Source organism: Sceloporus occidentalis, unplaced genomic scaffold (assembly GCF_023333645.1).
Source record: "Sceloporus occidentalis isolate IW3139 unplaced genomic scaffold, rSceOcc1.0.p SCAF_1, whole genome shotgun sequence".
Classification (NCBI taxonomy): Eukaryota; Metazoa; Chordata; class Lepidosauria; order Squamata; family Phrynosomatidae; genus Sceloporus; species Sceloporus occidentalis.
The window spans coordinates 6,483,212-6,489,367 of NW_028316981.1; positions in this window are offsets into that span (position 1 = coordinate 6,483,212).

A 6,156-nucleotide genomic window follows, 5' to 3' on the forward strand; every position below is an offset into this window, starting at 1 on the left:
TCGTGAAGTAAAGTCAAGAAGAAGAAGATGGGAATATCCTCCCCACCCAGAACTGAGGAGGCTGTTTCCCTTGGCTCTGCAAGGGTGGTTGTTAGTTATTTTTAGTTTGACTTTATGATAGTTTCTATTCATTATACTTTTATTTGCATTAAATGCTCTCTGAGTTTGTTTTCCATCCTCGGCTGTAATATTGACTGAGGGATGGTGGGGGTTGCTCCCTCTGGTGGCGAATCCTTCAAGTCTGTTTTTCCTGCCTATTTCGGAGCAAGAGATGGAATAACCCACGTTATAGGATATTCCCACCTACATCGCTGAAAACGAACATCTCACAGGTAAGACCCAATGCTCCTTTTTATGGCAAAAGAACCTATCCCCATTATTTCAATTTTATTTCTACTATTGGTACCAAACCTCTTTTAATGAAGCCCAACCATATCACTTTCACCTATGGGATGAATCTATTTTTAGTTATATGCCCACTTTCTCCCAAAATTGGGACTGAAGGCTGTTTACAGTTTAAAAGAACAATACAGTTCTACTGCCCTGCCAGCCCTCTAGAGATGGAGAGCCTTAGTCCTGCCTCTGGTGGATGTGCTAGACTTTTGGGTCTGGATGAGAAAATGAAGCTGAGTGTCAGCTGGCTTTTCAAGCCCCAGGAAGCTTTGTGGTTTAGAAGGTTGCAGTGGACCACAACTTAGAATCATAGGGTTGGAAGGGACCCCAAATACCATCCAGTCCATCGTTCACTTTGATTTACAGAAATCAGTTGACATTTGATGGCACATGAGGCTCCTTTCAACTCTGTATGATGGTTTAATGCAAGGGTAGGCAACCTTTTTGAGCCAGGGGCCGAGTTGCTGTCCCTCAGACAACTGGGGGGCCGAGGCCAAAAAATAAAGAATTAAATAATTTAAAAAATTATATAAATAAATAAACTGGGACAAATGTAGGACAAAATTTTCAAATGGATGACACTTTTTAAAAAAATGGAGGACACATGAAAAAATTTGCTGATTTTTTAAAAAATGTTAATATAAATGCATGTTTCTGAGGCTTCTATTGACAATTGCCCCCCTTGCCTGCCCCCTCCTGATAGGCCAAAGGCCCCCGCGTGAGAGACCAAAGGCCCCGGCGGCAATCAGTGGCAGGGCCGGGTTGGAGCCAGTCTCAAGGCCTCGCCGGGCCGCATCCGGCCCACGGGCTGCAGGTTGCCTACCCCTGGTTTAATGGATTGATACTCCTTCCATGGAGGAAGACACAATGAAAACCTCCCCGACAAAAACACTACCCATCCTCTGTTTCAGAACCTCTAAAGAAGGAGATTACAATGCACTCCAGTGCAGCCTATTCCATTGTCAAATAGCCCTCAGGAATTCCTCTTCTTCTTCTTCTTCTTATTATTATTATTAACCTTTATTTATAAAGTCTTCCTAATGAAACAGATCCCCTGTGTAAGGAGAAAGCCCACTGTATATGTTGACAGTGTTATTCCTGGACCTTCATTTGGTTAAGATGGTCAAATATTTAACCCCCATGGTTATCATGTCACTTCTTAACCTTACTTTCTTCTGGCTAAACGCTAAGCTGCTCCATATGGCTTCCAGACATTTCTTCATTCTGGTCAACTTGCTCTGGACATGCTCAAGCTTATTAATATGCTCCATAAACTGGGTTGCCCAGAACTATTGAAGTATTCCAGAGAAGGCCTGACTAAAGCAGAATAGAGTAGTACATTACTTCTCTTGATCTGACACTGTACTCCCATTGATGGTGGCTGGAATTGCATTGGCTTTTCTAGCTGCCTCGTCACACAGTTGACTCCTTCCTTGCATAAGCTGGTTCTCTGTGGCCATTTTGGTTGAGTGTGTTGTTAAACCTTTTAAACTGTGAGAAAGTGGAAAACAAGGCCAATGCGATTTTAGGCTGCATCAATAGATGTATAGTGTCTAGATCAAGGGAAGTAATAGTGCCATTGTATTCTGCTTTGGTCAGATCCCACCTGGAATATTGTGTCCAGTTCTGGGCACCACAATTCAAAAAGGATGTTGAGAAACTGGAGCGTGTCCAAAGGAGGGCAACTAAAATGGTGAAAGGTCTGGAAACCATGCCTTATGAGGAACAACTTAGGGAGCTGGGGATGTTTACCCTGGAGTAAAGAAAGTTAAGAGGTGATATGATAGCCCTGTTTAAATATTTGAAGGGATGTCATATTGAGGAGAGAGCAAGCTTGTTTTCTGCTGCTCCAGAGACTAGGACCCGGAGCAATGGATGCAAGCTCCAGGAAAAGAGATTCCACCTCAACATCAGGAGGAACTTCCTGACAGCAAGGCCCTCCGACAGTGGAACATATTCCCTCAGAGTGTAGTGGAGTCTCCTTCCTTAGAGGTCTTCAAACAGAGGCTGGACGGCCATCTGTCGGGGATGCTTTGATTGTGAATTCCTGCATGGCAGGGGGTTGGACTGGATGGCCCTTGTGGTCCCTTCCAACTCTACGACTCTATGATTCTAGAGGCAGACGTATATATGCCATTGGTATGTGAGAATGTCAATTCAAATTCAAAATCCTTTGTTTATGGAAATGAAGTAGCAAGTCCAGTTTTAACGATTTATGTTAGTGTGTCCCTTCAAGTTGTTTCTGACTTAAAGCGACCCTATGCATCCCTATCTTGGATTCCTCTGCTTCTGAGAAGTGAAATTATTAAAAAGAACTTTTTATTTATTTATTTGTACTGTAATTTTTAAATGGCTGTAAGCTGCCTTGAATTGCAACCTTGTGGATTTGAGTGGCTGCAGTATAAGCATTTAACCACTGCACCACCAGGGCTCATATACTTCTATTGATGCAGCCTAAGCCAGAAAGGAGAGTGATGTCCAGGTAGAGAGTTGAGCCCTGTTCCTCCAGGAAGCCCTTCTGAAGAGGAGCTCAAAGGGGCGTTCCATCCCTCTCCCTTCTTTATTGTTGGGGGAAGAGAGAAAAGGGAGCCCCTTGTATTCCAAAGGTCATCATTATTGATGGGGTGCCATCTTGTCCTTTGCTTCAGGCAGCAAAAAGGGTTATAAGCAATGTTTAAAGATCAAAAAACCACCCCATTGCTGTTGACAGAGGTGTGCTAAAATATGAGTCAAGGCAATAGGGACAGAGCAAGTGGAAGGATGCTGCAGTGAGAATCTGAGTGATGTGGATTAATTGTCAAATCTCCTCTGAAGAGAGTCTTTAGAACATCTCATTCACAGGATGTCTTGTTTTCCATTCTTCTTTTGGGAAGAGCCATGCAGAGGAGCTTCGGGGAGAAGATGCTCAGTTCTGAAGTCCAGCGCCAGCACTTCAGACAGTTTGTCTACCAGGAGGAGGTTTTGGCTGTGTATTTCACAGAGGAGGAGTGAGCCCTACTGGACCCAGGCCAAAAGGCCCTTCATTGGGCAGTGATGGAGGAGAATCTGGAGGTCCTGTCTTCTCTAGGCAAAGCTCCCTCTTTCTTGTGAACATACAAGTGCTGAAGAGTAACCCTGAGAGCTCTTCTTCACTTTTGATACATTCTAGCAGGCTGAGTGGTTTTTCCCTAGCTTTGCTTATTTCTGGCCTTTCTTCCCAGGAAGCCCTTCATTATCAGATCTTAAGTCAAGGTCACTGAGGTCCAGGTGGACTCCTAATCTTGGACCACTGCGTGGGATGTTGGGAGTCCCACTAGCAGTATCCCCCCAAAAAAAAAGTCTGATCTGCCTTCTCCAACTGCTGCTGTGGCCCCATTCAGCTGCCCTTAAAATGAAATAGATAAATAATAAATAAAACTTTTATTTGTATCCTGCTTTTTGTAAAAACAATCAAAGCAGCGAACAACATATAAAATCATACAATAATATAAATAAGACTGGATTGTTTAAGGACAAGTGAGAAGATAGAAGGAGAAAACAGCCACATCTTGCTTTCTGGCCCCTACTAGGTATCTAAGTCTCTTCCCTTCCACTGAATCCTCAAAAGATAGAAAGGCATAATGTTCCAGTGATGAGAGGGCTTGGAAGAAGTGGTTACCATCATTTGCCCAGGCCTTCCTTGAAAGAGAAGGAGAAAGCCACGTCCTGGTGTGGAGGGAAGGGTTAATTAGCTTGAATGGAGAACCAGCATTATGTTGCATCCTGTACTGAGATAGAAATCTCTTGGACCCCATTGTTCTTGTGCCCTCGAGTCATTTCCAGCTTAGAGTGATGCGACAGGGAGGAACATGTATGGTTTTAATCTCTATTCTGAAATGTTTTTATTGAAGTTTTATTTATGTATTGCAATTTTTATCCTGTATACCGCTATGATCAACATGGAATAGCGGTTTATAAATAAAACATTATTATTATTATTATTATTATTATTATTATTATTATTATTATTATTAACAGTCCCTATTTCTCCTTAGACTGGTTCTCAGTCTTACCAAAATAAAAGGCCTATTGTTCTTTACTCAGCAACCTCTTCGTCTTAAGTCCCACTTCCTCTGGCACGCAGACCAAAAATGGTTTGCCATCACTGGGCTATGCAGAATTAATCTTATGCTTAAATCTTCTTTTGGTTGTTCTGCTAGACCTCTGATCCTTATGCATTTCCCCCTGGATTTGGTTTCCAACAATTTTTATCTGAATTTCTTCTCGTTGCTTTACCAGTTCTAACTGTTGTGTTTTTTTCCTAGGTTTTCTGATTTTTCTTGTATTTCCTTTTCTTTTGTCTTGATAGTTTCCATTTTTTCTGTCTGTCGTAATTCTTGTCTAAAGCTTTCTATTTCTTTCCTTATATCTGCTTTAAATTCTTCTTAGTCTTTCTATTTCGTTTCTTTTTTCAAATCTTTTTTCCATTCTTGTCTCTGCTCTCATCTTCTTTAGTCCATCCAAAATTAATTGTTTGGATTCTATGTTTTCCATAGGTTCAAGAGATGGTGTCTTTTCCCTTGCATTTGTGACTGCATTCTTCTTCTTCTTTTATTTAAGGTCATTTCTCCCCACCCACTACACTTCTGTAGTACTAATCAGTTCTATCTTATCAATAGGACCTCCAAACCATGGTAAATGAACAATAATCAATGAAAAATAATCAGTTATAGAATTCAGTCTCCAGGATTCAGTCAATTTCCCCAGTCAATTCTAAACAAGTCAATCAATAAATTCAATCAATTTTTAAACCCATTAACAACTCTCTAATTATAGTACAAGCTGATCTTCTAATTGTATCTTATTTCCTGTAAATCTATAACCTATAAATCTATCTATCTATCTATCTATCCACACACTTATCACACTCTGGGTTGTTTAGTCATTACAATACTTTTTATTTTCAATTTTCCCCTTTCTTTTCTTTCCCTTCCTCTTTATATCTGTCTGTCTGCCTTTCTTTAATCCACTATAAGTTGACCTCATGTATAAGTCGAGGGCAGGTTTTGAGGCCAAAATTATGGATTTTGATATGAGCCATGGATACGTCGAAGGTAAAACCTAAGGACATGCAACAAAGGATCTAAACGATGAAGCAAAGGGAAACAATGCCAAAGAACCTACAATATTATGGCAGGCATAACCGTTTTGCCTCACACTAAAGGCTGGACAGAAGAGAGAGTAGAGGGAGGTCAGTGCTTCCAGGACAGATTGCACTCTTGCGTTTCACCAAGGGATGGTTCCCTTTTTAATAAGAGTTAAAGTATAGTATTTACATTGACCCATGGATAAGTCAACCTAGGTTTTGGGGTGACTTTTTTGGCTAAAATTTCTAGACTTATACATGAGTATATACAGTAGGTACCATATCAGTGGGGAGGTAATAGCATTTGGTGTAGTCATGCTGGCCACATGACTACCAGAGCAGTCCTTGGACAACGCCAGCTCTTTGACCTAGAAATGGAGATGAGCACTGCCCTCTACGGTCAGTTATGACTAGACATTCATGTCAAGGGGCTATCTTTACCTTGGTTGGGAACTCTTTAATTCAGGGGCTGTGGCATAATGACCGTGGCATATTTCTGAGTACCAATTAAGCACTCCCTCTCTCACATTATTTTCACCCCTGGGTGACTAAAAAACAAGCCCCAGGTGCCCAGTCTTACTACTTTCTCCAGAATACCTCTGGGCATAGCAGTATTCTGTTTTGTTACACTGAATCAAAACTGTTTCTTTATTGAAAGA